The sequence below is a fragment of the Pelmatolapia mariae genome, linkage group LG5 (genome assembly GCF_036321145.2).
Source record: "Pelmatolapia mariae isolate MD_Pm_ZW linkage group LG5, Pm_UMD_F_2, whole genome shotgun sequence".
Lineage (NCBI taxonomy): Eukaryota > Metazoa > Chordata > Actinopteri > Cichliformes > Cichlidae > Pelmatolapia > Pelmatolapia mariae.
Window position 1 is genome coordinate 23,252,182 of NC_086231.1, and position 18,574 is coordinate 23,270,755.

Consider the following 18,574-nt stretch of genomic DNA (forward strand, 5'->3'; position numbering starts at 1 on the left):
CACACATTGCTTTTGCATTTTAGCGTACTTTTTGTAAATAAATAAAAAATAAATAATGATGTGGTGTAAGATATAGTGTTTGGTAGTTATGTACATACAATGTATATGTAAAATCTTTAATTTTACCATGATGGTAAAGACTGATAACTGCAAACAGATGAAGTTCATTATTTCCCATTTTTGACCACATTTTAAAATTGGACATACTTGTTTTCAGACAGGATTATGAGCTTACTTTGTCTCATAGGATTGGAATTGTAGTTATTTTTTTTATTTGTTTATTTATTGAAATCCCACTGATAGAGTGTTCTGGCAATTTAGAAAATATAATTTAAAAAGAGGAACTTGAATCTAAACAGTGCCGTGACTGTAGCAAGAAAATCGGTAGCACTTTATAATATGGATGTAATTCCCCTAGAATTAAAAGGAATTTCAAGGTATTTTATCTTAGAATAACAAAGTAATTATATTTATATACAAATACTTATCTGTAGATACACTGGAATAAGGGGTGACAATTCAAGTTTTTACAGGAAAGAAGAAATTATTATATATTACATTTAAGTAGTGATTAACTTCCATGTATTTTTGCATAGAAATAAACATATTTCCCTAACTGACTCTGTAAATGGGTAATACCTTTAAAGGAAGCAGGCTGAAGTGGCATAGTTTTCCGATCTTACAGCGTAATTACGCGTTATTTTTGTTTGTATGAGGGACTTTTGACTAATCAGTTATACTCTGATAAAAGATGTAAAATGTGATAAGGATTGTTCTCCCATTCACTGTGATTTGCATTCAGAAGCTTTTAATAAAAAATAAATACAACACACACAAAAGGAAATTATACTGAATGCAACAAACACAACAAGAACATGAAAAAATACCTTAACAATTGGATAAACAAACTGAAATAAGCATAACAGGACAAACACCATTTAATAGGAAATATTTTTTTCTTTTCATTTACTTAATCTCGTCCTTCAGTTGAGGGCATTTGTTCAAAAAGTGCATCTGATCCTGTCTGTGCAGACATCATTATTATTATTACGTTTGGTCAAATTTACTCTATCATTTTATTTCTGTAATAAATATAATAAAAATAAGTGAAAAATAGAAAAATCAAAAAGATAATAGAAAAATAAAAATTCTATGACTCTTTTTGTAACCTTTTACAGCCTTTTTGTAACTTATGATTGAAAAGTTTGCACAAAACAACTAATATTTTGATAAAACCCATCATTAAAAGACAATAAGGAGCCTTTGACCCACAAAGTTTAATGGTGTTTACTTTTTTAACTGTAAGTAGGAAATACTTGCCCCAACTGGGGTGGCTGTAGCTCAGGTGGCAGAGCAGGTCAGCTACTAACCAGAAGGTCGGTGGTTCGATCCCAGCCTGCTCCAGGCTGCAGGTCAAATATCCTTGGGCAAGATACTAACCCCATGTTTGCCTACTGGTGGTGGTCAGAGGGCCCGGTGGCGCCAGTGTCCGGCAGCCTCGCCTCTGTCAGTGCGCCCCAGGGCAGCTGTGGCTACAATGTAGCTTGCCATTGCCTGTGTGTGAATGACTGAATGTAGTGTAAAACACTTTAGGGTCCTTAGAGACTGAGTAAAGCGCTATACAAATGCAGGCCGTTTACTTTGTATCACATAATCGAAGAAAATGTAATTTAATTCTAGGAGAACTGCACCCAGCTGTGGGCTGTATTATCAAGTGCTAATGGTAAAACTGGTTTCTTATTTATCTATCCTACCTTTAAGATTAATATGTACATAAAGTATTGTCTGTTTACCAAAACAGACTGTACCATTAAAACATTTAAGACTAGGAAGACCTTCTAATGTTTAAACTCATTGCTGCTTAATATCTGCAGTACAATAAAAATAAAAAGAGGAGGAATTTATTGCAGACTATTATGCAAATTAACACTTGAAGGAGCCCAAATAATAGACTAAATTCAACATATATGTGAAAAAAATTGTAGGTATAAGTGCATTACACAAGCATGATGAGCTCTATCTTTCTATTCTGGCAGCATGCTGTCTAGAATGGGTAAAATTATGCTAACCTAACCAAACACTTTGTCTTAGAACATTAAATTTTATGTGTATAATAGTTTTAGGAGAAAATTCTGTTAAAATTCTGTATTCAAATCAATAAAATGATCATTTTAGATCACATTTCAAATGTGTCAACCATTACTTACTTACTGTACAGTCAAAGTCAACACTTAACAACACTTAAATGAAGTTGCAGGTGGAAGTTAGACAGTTTAGGGTTAACTAGGGTTAACTAGCTAACTTGTATCCGTTTGTGTTGAGTTTCCTGCTTTATTTTGCTCATGTTCAATTCTCATCATGAGTCAATGTGAGCTTTTTATGCTCATAGCTACATAATATTTATAACCACCTCAAGACTGACTGGACAAATACCTGTTTCAGACTGTACTCACACCAGCCCCCCACCCCCAACTGTCCTGCTCTCACAGTGCCCTACAGATCCAAGCCAAGTACACTTCTGTTTGTCACAGCATCTCAGCTCCTTTCCTGCTCTTAGCTCTCTCACTATGCGTTCTTGAAAAGCACTTTTGCAAAGCACAATGTGGTTCGTGATTTCATGCATTTTGTGGCTTACTTTGGGAAGCTGTGACATACTGTCCTGACAGATATTTGCTGTTTATCTAACAAGGAGATTTTCACTGTGGCAGCTCTCAGTGAGGAAGCCTTAAGATGTGATTACAGCAGTTATGCATACCATGTGCGGTACACCGTCATCACACTCAAACAAACTGAACTGAAGCGAAGAACTGACCACCTGGTGTTAGCGCACCATTAGAGAGGAAATGGGAAATATTACATGATATTACCCATAAAAGTGAATGTCTTATTTTCTAACATTATAAACATTAAAACAATACATGCTAACAACGTTAGCCTGAACATTATTTCACATTATTATATAGCTTTTTGAATTTGTGTTTTTTCAGGAAGTTAATGATGTTTGTTAGTCCTGGAGTTCACCCAAATGCTTTTACAAAATCTGTTTTTTGGGGGGGGGGTGTTGTTGTTGTTTTTTACTAATGAAACCAATTTTATACATGTTCAACAGTTCAGGGTAAACTAAACATTTGCTCTTGTTCTTTCTCTTATCTTTCTCCTCACCCGTGACCAAACATGGTAGATGTGTGCCGCTGCCTGATCCTGTGAAAACAATATTTTTCCTTCCCAAAATCACCTAATGCTTTTGCGTTTTTCTCTCTAACACTGTAGGGTGTTTATCTTGCAGTATAAATTGCCTTGAGGAGACTGCTGTTGTGATTTGGTGTTATATACATAAAATTGAATTGAATGGAATTGGATAAGCTAAGTGTAAAAGCAAAGATTACCATTTAATCCTCGTTTAAAAAATGGTGACCATTTTAAATTAAACTGTAATTTTTTTTGGTTTGTTTATGTTGCACTTACTATACATGAAAACTATAATTGTAATAAATACTGTCACCCGGATGTCAAGAGGAAAAATGCTGAAACATTTATTTTTCGTATTGTTGTCCTAAAACTACTAAATGTAACCAAATTGAAAATGAACTTTTAAACTTGCAGAAATTTAAATAGGATAAATGGATGGATGGAAGTTCTTAAACAGGCTATGCAAACCTAATATATAAATAAAACAAATACAGAGGACAGGACCTGCTCAGTAGTAACAAACAAACACACTCCTGTCTTCCTCTCATGCACACACACACACACACACACACACACACACACACACACTTGCTTGAGCAGCTGGTGGCATCCTGATTCTTGGTTCATAGTGACAGGCCGCAGAGGTGGCAGGAAGCAGATTCACTGCGAGGCTAATTGGTGAAAGAGAGCACTTGCAGGACAAAGGTTTAGTGTTGGGGTTCGACTTGCCATTATTTGGATTTCATATAAAATCCAGCCTGACCCAATTAATATGCCACCTGATAGGAGGGCCTCTCATCAACCTAATTTAGAGAATCAATAGGGGACAAACGAGAGTGAGAACGAAGCTTTTTACGGATGCAAACAGACAAAGACCACCCAGTACAAGCTCGAGGAGCCCGATGCCAGCAATGACATAAACCTTTTGACAAATCCTCACTCGACATAAACAAACATTCACACAGTCCCCTGGCCCTCAAGTGCGTCAATGCGCCGTACACATCATCAGTCATAAGCGCCCTACATAGACAGGGACGGACATTGATGGATGTTTTTATTGTTTTGGCACATAAGAAGGGGTTGTTCAAGTTGGACATGAAGTGTTAAAGGCTGAATGCTGCACTTAGAGCCTTAAACCTGCTAACATGATGAACTCTGACCCAGCTTCATTAAATAAGAACTAAAGTATGCCATCCTGGCTCTTATGGAAGGAGAAGAAAACGTACAGTACAATGGGAGTGCCGAACATGTCACAAAGATCTCAGGGTGGTGGGGGCTGGGAGGGTTTAGGAGGAGTTTTATGGCAATTATAGCCATAAAGTTTAGAAAGAAGGTGAAGTGGGGGCAGCACTCAACAACTTAAATTGCTGGACACAGTTATCAGTAACACCTTTTTGTCTGGCTTGGAGATGGGCTGCTGTTTAGAGAGGGGGCCTGTTCAAGAAAGGTCACACACTCAGAGTCTCACGTGACAATAAAATGAACGGTCACACTGAAAAATCCTCATTAAATGTTATAATTATCAACACCGCAATAAACCTGACTTTTCAAGCTGATCATAAATATTTTTTTCTTTTTGGTTTGGTTCAGATTTTGTCATATGGTTCACTTTTATGAGCTGTAAATCACCTCTAACCTCTCTAAATGCAGAGAAAAGAATAAAACCGAAACACTTTTATTGTGCATTTATCATGTTTTAATATAAAGCTCACACTTAGTCATACATCTAACTCCCGAGTTTGTACCTTTGCATCGATTTTAGCCTGCTTCACGTAACCTAACCCTGTCACCTTTTTATTTTGATGCAGGGAAAAACAGTTACCAACTTCATTTAATCTATTTTATTCTCTCCTCCGGTGCAGCTTGCACACATTAACTCACAGCTCACTACAGAGACTCATTCATTCCCATGAATGACAGCTGTCACTCTTTTGTGCTTCCAGCACACCATCTGGTTCTAAGCAGACAATTGCTGGCCCTGATGGTGAGATGGTGGAGGTGAAGTGCAGCTTTGCTGGGGCATGTCGCAGTACAGTCTCACAGACCCACAGAGTATACCTGGAGACAAGATGACCAACCCCAACCCTGAAGGATTTCCTTTGTTTAAATACAAGGCACACGTAAGGAAGTCACAAATGTTTCAATTATAAGTCTGAAAACCCTCTGCAGTCAGACCCTCTCATTCTCCTGAATTCAGCAAGTGAAATGTAAGTGAGTGAAATGCATTTTACTTATAAACCTTGGGAAAGTTAATTAATTTATTATGAGTTAATTATTTGGTGTGACCTCGGACAAGCTGTGGCTTTTTAAAAAGTTTATTTTTACGTTTTTGCCAAGCTTTTGAAAACTGCTGATCTCTGGAGCTGTGAAACTTTTCAATGTGTGTATTGTATTGTAAAACAATACACACACGGTTTTAAATGTTCTATATAAAAAATACTTGAGCTTTCTTCTGAAAGCTGCTTCACCTCAATGTAGGACATGAGAGCATTTTTATTCATCAGTTGTTTAAATAAACTGGAGTGTTTTTAAGTGCACACAATGCAAAATGCAGGCATTAATTACATATGCATCGATATAAATATCGTTTTACATTTCACACAGAAATTGTAGGTTAACTATCCAGTAAATACTTAACAAATTACTACCTGCTGATGTTGTTTGTTTTCATTTTATTCCCTGTTTTTCCTTCTCTCCTCTGTCCTCATTTCACCCCTAATCCCCCTAACCATAATATGTGTTATAGGATTTTTGCCAAAATGGAGACAAATGCTTAGAGGAAGGTGTATCTACAAGAAAAACACATAAAAAGCAGATAGTTTTCTTTCTAGTGCTCACAGGTATGACGTCTTAATGACATCCTCCTCTGCCAGTAAACAGCAATCCGCACGTTTGCTCCATTTATTTTGAATGCTCCTCACAGCAGTGTGCGATTGCTTGAAAGTCAGTCGGACATCTCTCTTTTGGCAACAACAGGAATCAGCTTAAGAGTGAAAAACAAAACCCCACACTCTTGCCCCTGCAGTACCACGAGTATTAATCCTATCACTGCAATATCTTCAATCTGTGGATCAACAGGAGACAAAAACCCAGGAGTATGAATCTCAGAAATATTATGTAATACTATTAATGAATCCTGCAGCAAATAAATTCAATAACATAACACAAAATACCCAAAACACCAGGATGCCGTGTCTCTATAATCAAGAAAACGTACAAAAGTGGCTCCTCTGTTGAGTTGCTTCAGATGAATTTCACTGGGATGATAAAACAGGAATAAAAAGAAGGGGGTTAGATGAGGACACAGCTGCACTCCCTCTCTAATGGTAAGGCTGGACACACCAAATATTCCAGGTCACTGACCAAACCTGCAAAAACACAACCCTTAATCAATTTCATCTTAACTCTCCTTTTACACCAATAGCTAATGTGGGGAAAAATACAAACAAAATAAAGGGATCAAAACATTGACCTGTGCCTCATTTCAGGCTCTTGACACCTTAAACTGATTGCCTCATAATCACAACATCTTAAACATTTTTGTTTTTATTTTTTTCATAATTGCTTTATGCAGTGTGTTCTGCTAATTTTTTGTTTTTTGCTCTAAAGGGTCGCATTCTCCTTTGTAGGATAAAATGTGAACGGCCTGATAAATAGTCGCATATACTTATCTATATCTTTTTATCTCCATGTTTTGTTTGTTTGCCTGTTTTAAAGTACATCCCTTTAATATACTAATATATAGAGAACACCAAAAGGGGCAGGGCTGTTTGGATGAATTTGAGCTTTAGTGCCACGGGTCAGCCGACCTTAAGAGTTCACACGGGATGAAGTGAGGAGGAGTGAAAGGTTAAAAACGTGAAGGAATGCCCCATGTTTATTTCTTGCAGATTAAAATCCCAGAACTTCAAGTTTTGGGGTTTTTGAAGCCAAGTACCAAACTAAAGCATTAATGAGCTGCCAAAATATGAAACTCGGGGGAAGAGGTGCCATCGGTTACAGTGCCGACCAATAAAAAAGGCTTGAGGATTTCTTTGGGGCTTGAGCAGTCAGTGAAAGGCACTGTGGGGTCTCCATAGTTCACATGGCAAACTCTCAAACACCCACAGGGGGGTGGGGGTGAGTGGGGTGTGCTCCCTCCCTCCCCTGTCATGCCTTAACTGAGGCTAGTGTTGACACACTGCTGGCCAATCTAATTTTGATTGTCAGGAGCAAGGAATGGTGATCCTCCCCCCGCCCCCTTGAGATCATCAAGTTCATTTCTCTGGTTGCATAGGGATTTTTTTTTTCCTTCCCTCAAACCCCACCACCACCCCACCAGCCCCTTCTCCCCACCACTAGAACAATATTCAGCCGTTCCTGGGCCTCTCAGAGTGAGCTCACTGGAGTTAATCTCTCAGGCCTCTCTCCTCTCTATTGCTGCCTCTCTCTCGCTCGCACTCTCTCCCTCTCCTTCTATTCAAAAAGCCATTCGAGAACAGCTTGAATTAGTGACAGTTATTATTCAGACTAATGAGTAAAATCTCAAAGGCAACAAAAGTGGACTGTGACATCAGCTATACCAGCATTCATAAATCATTCATTCTCGGCGAGAGCGATTTATTGATAAGTGGGTGACAAATATAATTTTCTGCAACTTACAAAATTCTAATTATCACACCCGACAGCGGTGACAAGAAAAGCAGATGTCTGTTGTGGTGGTGTGAAACGTTTAGAGGCAAATCTGTGAAATGTCACGAAGCCTTCATTGTTATCCCAGATCTGCAGCATCAGAAAAGACAGATGGCCCACTGCACATTTGTTTGAGTGTGTGTGTGTGTGTGTGTGTGTGTGTGTGTGTGTGTGTGTGTGTGTGTGTGTGTGTGTGTGTGTGTGTGTGTGTGTGTGTGTGTGTCCACATCGCTCACACACTGAGGAATAGAAAAAGGTGTGATTCATGACAATGTTATTTTACATTTGAATGCTTTTTTGGGCATAATTCAGCGTTTGTTTAACATAATAAAAAAAACATAAAATCTTAATTGATTTATGTTTTTATTAATGAATAAATGACTGATAACTATAGAGTTAAATATATTCATTCATTATTCATGCATACAATTATACACTAATTTAGTTCAATGCTTTCCATCATTTTAGATTTAGGTATGCATGATGAGTTAATGCAAAAAAGGGTCATTTAATATCGTTTGTGCAGCACAGAAAGTGGGGGAAAGCGCACAGTGACAAGCCGTGACATTTGGTGGATGCCTCTGAGCCGGTGTAATCAAATTCAAGCAGTTGGAGAGACATTAAGACAGATGTTAATTTTCTCAATGAATTCTGTGCCAATGAGATGCATCGCCAGTCCGTTGTCAGGAGTGGTTGTGTCAAGCATCAAAGAAGAATGGAGATGATGGTTCATAATGGTGCGCACCAGTTTGCATGATCTTATTTAAATGTTGGCTTTCAGATAATGATCACGTTTGTTGTTAATAAATACATGTCAAGTAAAGGTTTTTAACTGATACGTGCAGTTCCTGTAAAGGTTGCATAAACCAGCAGGAATAGTTTTAGTTGCAAAAGCTGCACATGGACAACTTTAAATGCAGTATAACAACTTGACCAGAAGGGGGCACTACAACTAAAGGTCAAAGTTTAGACTTAACACAATCAGTCTTCATACTTACTTAATCTTACTGTTACTCTACCATAATGGTTAAAGCATTTTTATCAATCTATTTTATTCTGATAGATAGATAGATAGATAGATAGATAGATAGATAGATAGATAGATAGATAGATAGATAGATAGATAGATAGATGAAGAAAGAAAATGAAAACTAAGTAACTAACAAGAAAATGAAGTTCTTGTTAGTAACAAACATTAAAAATAAATTGAGGAGTGGTTGCTGTTGGCCTGCAGGAATCAGCATTGTGACTTAATGTGTAGTTCTACTTATGCAACAACCTTTAATACTCAAATACATTTCAAATCAAAGTTCGGAAATGACTTTTAGCTTCACCGCAGTCAGAGTTACATAAATCACATTGATGTTTGATGGTGACATATAACATTCATCTCTGTATATGGCACAGTGCTCAGTGTCATGTAAACCACTAATAGTCTGACAGCGTGCTGATAAAAAAGTTGCCCTAAAAGGGAATGATCTGCTGAGACAAAACGGAACTTTAAGCATGACATAAAAAGAAACACTCGAGCTGTGAGTTCACACAGTAAAACAGCATTTTGTTGTTTCCAACATTTCTGTCAGTAGCATCTACTCAAAACAGTTAGGCACAAATTTAGAAGACATGACAAGGGGCCTGCTTTTGAACCTTAAACACTCATTCCTTAAAATGACAGCTGAGAGCACAACTGCAGCTTGTCAGAAGCAATCTTGACATCATGGAAAACAACTTCAAATTGAAAGTTCAAAGGTGAAAGACCAGAATTGCTCTGCCAGGGCTGGTAGGCTCACTGAGGTGAAAAACTGACCAGACCAGACCTTCAACCTTCAAAGAAAACAGAAAACACATTTTATATCCCTCAGAAACTGGACGCAGCTCTTTTGTGATTCAATGAAATGCATGTTTAAAACTACGGATAGGGTGGAAATTAAATTGGGGGGGGGATCGAGGGGTCGAGGTCCGTGATTTGCAAGCTGTCAGATGATGGCCTTGCGGACGAAGAGCAGTAGGCCCCCATTCTCTGTCCAGTGTGAGGTGCTCCCCACCCCCTCACTCACACGCCTCTCCATACCCCATGGGAGGAGGTCTGTTGCGCTGTGGCCACACTAAATCAACATCGTCCTAATGAGGTGTCACACTTGACCCCCAGCAGCCTCAGCCCCTCACACGGGTGTCAGAGCCACAATGAGCGACCCTCCATCTCCAGCGACTGGCTGACACATTTTGATTCATGAGAGAGCCTGGGCCCTGTCAGGTCAAAATTACCCCTATCAAAATGCCACCATCAACACATTCATCAACCCCACCTATGAATCCACCCCCTTTCTCTTCAGAAAACAATTCTTCTGCAAAATCAACAATGCATCCATGCTTGTGCATGTCCCCGCCCTCTTCCTCCCTAAAAGCACACATTTGCTCACATTCATGCCAGGGGCGCCTCCAGAATTTTTTCATATGGGGGCCACTAAAAATACTACTTTACTGTCTGCTATTAAAGTTGATATCACTGAAAATAGGTTGACATAAATAATAATCTGTTCTAACTGACTGACTGGAAGTCCCAACCACTGCTTTAATAAATTCAGAAGCAGAAGCATTCACTTTCCCAGAATGGAGTTAAGTTTAAGAGCAAACTTGTTCAGGAAAGACGAGTAAGTATTAGATCATGTAAGAGTGTGAACTGTTGTCAGTCTCTGTGTTGGACATTAAATGCACAAGTGATCTGCCCAGGGATTGGCACCACCTTTTCTACAGCCTTATCACATCATTACCAACATAGGACAGTCTTGCTGAGGGGGGGCAGCAAATTTTGGGGCGTGGCAAGTGCCCCCCCTGGCCCCCACTTGATGGCGCCCCTGATTCATGCCTCTAGACAAATGCATATTCTCTCTGATCACCCCCTATACAAGTGATAGGTCTGTCTTTGGTCTTGTTCAGACTTCTGTTTCTTAATGGCTCTCTGAGTGATGAACTCTGTCCCCCAGGTGTTGGGGGAGCCTGTCCTCTGACCTTGTGACCTAAAACACTCTGGAAATGAACAGGTCTAAACAGCTAATGACAAAACTGAGAATGAAATCTGTTCTACTGACAAAACACAGAGTGGGAACGGTCCTAGCTCATAGAAAGTGAGACACATTATCGCCTCACCGGGAGGCTGGTAGTTCTGCCAGCTCAGATGATAAAAGTGCTCATACTGACAATAATCATGTCAGTATGATAAGGAAATGATAAGGAAAACGTTTATCATTGTTTTCAGAAGGAAAGTGCTTGCTCCAGAGGTGGGAAGTAACAAAGTACAAATACTTTGTTATTGTACTTAAGTAGAATTTCCAGGTATCTGTACTTTCCTTGAGTATTTGTTGTTCTGACAACTTTTTACTTTTACTTTCTTAATTTTTAAACAAATATCTGTTCTTACATTTCCAAAACAGACTAATTACTTTAGGTTTGATGGCATCATTTATAGGGTTTATACTCTGGAGTCAAAGTAGGCCGGACGAGTGCGGGTGTCCGCAAGTTGTGGTCGCAGTACTTCAGAATCTAGCTAGCACTACAGAAGAGGAGGAAGCATGAAGATAGTGACAGAATTATAGGTGTCAGGTAATTTCAAATTTAATGTTTCTATCAGCTGAAGAAACATCAGCAAACACAAAGACTGTTTGTGTGCAGTTTATCAGGCTGCGTGTTGGTAGCTAAAGGTCTGAATTTCCCAGGGAGAAAATTTAAACAGAAAGATGTAGGAAGACAGACAAGACAGCAGATGAAGAAGAGAGGTTATATTTAAAGGTAAGGACTGCTCAGTGACACTTGATAAACTGCTAATTTTAAGCTTATATGTAATGCCATAATTTTAATCATATATTGATTAAAATTATTAAAATATATGATATACATACATCATATTGTCCATGATGTGTTTTGTTAAATTAAGATAAGAGATAAGATAAGACTTTATTGATCCCAGGGTAGGGAAATGTGTGCATTACCTCAGCTTAGGTTCAGATAGCAGAAGGAAAATCCAAAAAATACAAATAAAATACAAACAACTACAAAATAAATCTGATAATACACTACATACAACGGTATCAGTCACACACTGATAAGTGTGTGACTATGGATAGAGGGTTGTGGAAATATGCAAGAAATAAATTTAACTATTGTATCACTACTATTACTATAGATATTTAAATAATATATATCTATAAGTATCTGAAACTTCCTGCAAAACAAACTAAGCTATACTAACTTTGTGTTATTTAAATGTTGCATGAAAAGTCTGGTTAGTTTTACCCTGGATAAACTGGTTAGCTTGCATTAAAGCACTGTCTTGGTGCACAGTGTCTCTGGTGCTTATGGTTAGATTTAGATTGTATGCATTTGCATGTAATTTGCATTTAAGATGCAAATGCTTAGATTAATTTACTGGAAACCAACTTTATACCAACCATATACTGTCTAGTATGAAGGCAGTATAAACTCTATACTGTGAGAGTAGAGGATAAACATCAGCCAAGATAGCTTGTGAAACTGCTGACATCTTGTTGAAATTAGTTCTGTGAACCCACAAAGAGCAGCAGGTCAGCTGATCACAGCCTGTACACTGAGAAAATCTACTGAAGCTCATTTTCCTGTTTAGGTGTGGAGGTAAAGCCATTCTCTACAATGTGGGTAAATTGTTATTGTTTAAAATTCTCTTTCACTGTATGTGTCCTACATAACAGATTCATTAGAATTATAATATTATTTTATTATTGTAATAATATAGCACAAGGTTCAAGGTACCTGCAAAAATGTCAGGTCGAAAATGGTTCGTAGAATTTTCCTTCAAAAGAGCTACTTTTTACTTTCTTGCTTTGAATGCATTTCATTGCCTGTACTCTTTCACTTTTACTTGAGTATAGAAGTTGAATCAGTACTTCTACTTAAGTAAAGAAAGTCTATACTTTTGCCACCTCTGGCTGGCTCTGTCTCTATTATCATGACCACAGCTCAGGCTTTCATCGTTCTTGTATCACCCTGGGATCAGATTGGGTCACGGGTCTCATGACAAATGTCATCGACCAATCCTGGCCTGTTTTGCAGGTCAGTAATCAAAAGCATTGTCACATCTTTTGTTACATTTAGATAAAACCTTGTTCTTCATTTTACAAGGGCAAACTATAGCATGATGGCCCCTTGCTGAGAAGATCATCTACTGTTAGCTGACACTCATCCACTCAGGCAACCATCTGCTCCTAAAAATTTCCCCTGGGAGACGAGGCGAAACCAGCAGGAGCACTATACCTGTAAGCCAACAAACATCCACAATCTCATTGCTATTATCATTCCGAATGAGGTTGCAAATCTGTCGCTTTTTATTCCTTTAATTATCACCAATCTGCTTGAAGCTGACTGAAGTTTACACAACATGATGACTAGATTATAAAGTGACTAAAACAAACCGATTAGGGAATATGCAATATGTCTCCAATGAACCCACTGTGGCATTGTGGATGAACTGCACTCATAAACTGGACTTCATGCAGAGCTTAAGTGAAAAGTAATAAAAGTTACAACTTAAGACCAATAACATTAATTTAGTCAATAAAATGTTTGTGTTTCTGACTTCAACCAAGGCTTAACTAGAATAACACAATAATTAAATCAGTCTAGAATTCATTAATAACTGAATCTTTAATGGCTTTTTTTTAGGTTACTTTTAAATGCTAGCTATACTTTAATTGTATATTATGTTCTTTGCGATTCTTCCTGGGGTTTTATTTTTTTAGTCTATTTTGCTGTAGAGCACTTTGTGACCAAATGTGTTTTATAATTAAAACATTTTTTAATATATGCTCATCACGACAACATGACATGATGTTGTATGCACATTATGAAACTGTTGAAATAAAAATGTGATCCGGCTGAAGGGGTTCTTCGCTCCATCCTCTCTCGTGCCTGCAGATGAAACATGACTCCCTGAGTGATTCAGCAGCTTGTATGCTAAATGCTCGGGGATTAAAAAATCTAGCCTGTACACATTTAAGCTTCCAGTCCACATCAAGTCACCTTGAGTCATGTAGCTTATTTCCCGTTGTGCAAAAACAAGCAGGTGGCTTAGCGTCTTTAGTCATGTTCCTTGAACCTATCAAAAAAACCAGAATGACATGCATGGCATGATGAAAAAGGTTGAAGCAGATCTTGCAAAATCAAGAATGAAAGAAAATTTCAAATAGACGGCAGTTCTCTTTGCATCGCATTATCAAGAATAGCAGTAATAGTGTTGTATTCCACTTGTGGTCTTTTTATTGGTGTTTAGTCATTGCATTAGATTCAGCTACAATACATTGCCATCAAAGTAATGACCAACAACCTCAAAAACAAACCAAAAAAGTACCTCATACATGAACCAATATTTACTCGTACAAGGCACCTTTGTTAAAATTAAATTAAATACCAAAACCTCTCTGGAATGTTACATATAATAACCACTTTCAATGCTTTAAATACTGTGACCAAAAAAAGCAACAAGGTTTTGGGGGGGTTTTTTTTGACAGATTTCAGTAATTGTGTTTTAATGATTGTGATAACTCACACATACAAATACACTTTTATTCTAACATGTATTCTTTTTTCTGCACAATTTATAGAAAGGAGAAAATTCCCATCCACATTTCCCGGTCACTACTACTGTGAACCAACTTCTTTGTTGGTAATGAATGAGTGACTGTGGGCACAGCTTCAGTGTTCACCTAATGACACACTCACACTAACTGGGTATCTTTTCAGATATTTACCACCCCAGACTACATCGCCACTAATACCTTCAAACTAAAAACTACAGTAAAATGTGGATATTATATTAAAAACCTAATTAACCACCTACATGACCGAATTTATGAAGCCAGAAAATGATTGAGGGCCAAACATTTTGTAAGTGTTAGTAGTGTTTCTATTAAGATGATGATGGTTTCTCTTCTCTAATTGTCTTTTTTTTTTTTTTTTAATCTTTTTCAGCGATCTGTGTTGATGAGAAGACATTTCAAAGTAGGGCATTTGCAGGGCAAGTTCTCGCATTACTATTTGTTGGAGCAAGTAATGCTGAACATTCATTTAGCAGTTCTAGAAATCAGTTAGCTACTTTGTCAAGCAAACTATCTCATACTGTTAAAATGTAACTGCATGGTTCTTTTATTGTGGCCAAAGGAAATCCCCAACACATTCACGATGTAGGCTTTGTAAGAGTGTATGTTAAGGTCACCTAGCAAGCTGGCAGAGAGGGCAGTCATTGCACTGTGGAAATAGTCACATTATTTTAGAACCAAGAAGCTCAACTTCAAATCTGAGGAAGTTTGTGCAGGTTAAGAGCAGATACACAGCATGGGTGTTGAAGAGGAGAATGATGCTGGTACCACAGCTATCTTTTAGATGTTTAAAGATGTCGCTCAGGGGAAAAACACGTTTTGCTCGGTTTTTTTATGTGGTGGAAGAAATTCTTCTAGCGTGTATGTAATGAGGTCAGTGTGCTCAGAGGTAAATGTAGCTACAGCTGGCTACACAGGAAAAAAAATAACCAACATGTACAAGCTAAACTGATTTTCTCTAATACCTACCTCTCACTGTAGGTGACATTGTAATATAAAACATTATTTCTAAATGCTCCAATTATCAAGTGACTATTAAAAGTAACTTTAGCCAACTTTGGGAGTGTTACTAGTCTCTAGTCTGTTGTAATAGTGGGAGAGAAATGCACTACTCGCGATATGACATGAACTGCTGATAAAGAAAATGCATTCTTAACCTGCTGTGGGCCTGCAGGCCTCAGTTTGACAGCCCGGGAAAAAAAATCTACTGTTGTCTTCTGTTACTCACATTGCCAACTCTTTGCTTGGGTCATGAACTCTTAACAATGACAGAGGAGGGTCAGACACCTGGGAATTGTGCTTACATGACAGTTCGCCCAAGTTTCACAGGAATGACTCTTTTAGGCATTTTTGACTCATTTATCCCCCACACTTTAAATCTACGTAATTACGTATATGTGAGCATTCAGGTGTTATTCTGCCTTTTGCGTCATTTGGCTTTGTATGTAAATGAGGCAAAAAGTAGGTTAAAACTGTGGAGTATTTCAGACATCAGGGATCAGGTAAAATAGAGCACTGGGGCTGCGCAACCCTTTGTGTTGGGGGAACTTTTGATTCAGTTAAACTGCTAAAACAAGAACCTTTCACACCCAAACAATGGACTCCCTTCTTAAACGTAACACTTGACAAGTGAGGAGCAAATTGTACATCTGTGTGCGTGCGTGCGTGTGTGTGTGTGTGTGTGTGTACAAGAGCGCACGTGTGTGCATGTGACCCCCACCACCACCACCACCATGTCCAACAATCACCCTGACACATACCACCCTTTCTCTCCTCAAATAAAAACAGAGTGAAAGGAAAAGAGAAATCATCCACTGTTGAAGTACTTTTACGAGATCCTCCTCCAAACAGAAAAAGGACTGAGTATCCATGGGAATCTTAGCACGTTAGGGAGGCCTTTCTCCCTTCCTCTCATCCGCTCTCCCCCGCTGCACCCATGGACCAATGCAATTGTTTATTTTCTCCTATTGAGGCTGCTCCATTCACTGGCTCTCACATTTACTCTGCTCAATTGGAGTGAGACAGCACTTATTCGAGGAGAGGAATGTAGCGTTCCACTGACAGAGCAGCAAGAATGCAGGAGAAATAATTAAAACTTTTACAAGGAAAAGGTACAGCTGAGAGTGAGGGAGAACGACGTCAAACCGAACAATGAGCACTGACAGGATTTTCTGCCGTGATGAGTATATCCACACATCACCTTGACACTACAAAGTGAAGGAGTGTTTGAATAACGTACAATGCTAGAAAGTGGAGCAGGGATCCCATAAGGAGGTCATTCACTCACTGCGCTTTCTTAACTGAAACTCTCCGCAGAACAATGACACGTTCTCCAGCCTCCTGTAAGATGTGGCCAGCCTCACTTTTTCTGGCTCTAACACAACAGCAACGAGCCAGACCAGGGACTTCGTTTCTCCTTTGGTCTGTCCTGTCGTGGTCGAGGTAGTCGTGATGACAGTTTCCTTTTCTGTAACAAGGGTCCACTCAAATTCTAAAATCAAACTCTGAAGTCCATTTATTGTCTTATTTGACAAAGGTGATTTTCAGTGTTGCTCATGGTCGTTTTTTGTGGTTATGCGTGGAAACATCTGTGCACAATGTACACACATATCTTTATTGTCTGCTTGGTTTTATGACTAATATCCTCTGCTGACTCTGTTGGTATTCAGGCGTAACCGAGTATATCTCTGGTACGCGAGATACATCTTTTCGTTTTTGTTCTTCTTCTTTTTTTTGGTTTTGAGGTTTTGGTCATATACATTTCCTTGGCACTCCGAGGGTTTCACACAAATGTGTTTACAGTTGTACAATGAAGAACTTCTATATCTAAGTTCAGACATGTAGGTCAGCTGCTTCCCAAACTTCGACACTATAATGCTGTCACACAATTACAAATGTGTGTACTTATGCAGTCACATTGTCTGAACACAGCATAACTGAAATCATGATCACTATGCTGTTTAATGAAAGATTTGGACTTAAATAGTAAGAGTCATGCAGGCAGGTGTATGCAGGTTAAAATCTGCAAAAACCTGCACAAACAAAGATGAATGCACCGCTGAATTTTAAGTAATGGCAAGCTCACTTTCTCTATAAAACAAAATAAAACAGAGGTGAGATCAGCAGTTCAAATATCAAGTCTGACAGGAAAAAGCATAGAAACAAGAACCAAACAGTGTATATCCTGTCTGTTTCAGCAGTGCTGCTTTATGATCAGAATAAAAAGGCTCTGATGAGTTGTAAATGTTACAGAAAAGGTCATGTGATCGTTGATTTGTGTATATATATTTCTTTATATAGCCATGCATATTTTTATACTTTTCTCCCTGATATAACTGTATTAGCAGGCCAAGCTAACTCAAGAATCTAATAAATCTCAGAGTAATTTATCCAAAGTCCTTATTCCTTAAGGTACTTATTTTTTACCTTAAAATGTTACAGCACTGCAAAATAAAAACTACTATATGTAAAAACAACAACAACAACAAAAACAAAAACAAATGATGACATAAGAGCATTATATGGAGTGTTATCTGAAAATAGGGGCTCAGTACACTTAGGTCAAAACAATTCAAATTGGTCCTCCTAAATTAGAAAAAAAAAAAGAAAGAAAGAAAAGGCCAGACATTAAATGCATTGTAAATTGACTTTAGTCACAAATTTTGGTGTTAGTGAATTTGGTATTGCCGGCTGTGAACCTACTTTTTTTTTTCACGTGTAAATACTAAAGCCTTTTGAAGTAGATCAGTGGCATTTTCTCAGGAACCACAGCCCCTGACATTAAGTGGGAAGTCACCACATACAGTATCAAACTGCCCCCTACTGGTGTGGCACATCAATACACAATTTCTTTGATAAAGGAAAAAGAAAATGCGCTCATGTAAAGCAATTTAAAGGTGAAATCTGTCCTTTTTTATGAATATAGGCACCATCGTATAACAATCTAGAGTAGAAAGTTGCACAAATAATGTATAAGACTTCAAAGTTTTTCAGAAGGAAAACATTTGTAGGAGTTCTATACTTTAAATGCAAAAGTTTTGCACTCATACAATCTGCCGTACCCATAATAATGCACTGTAATATTGGAACAT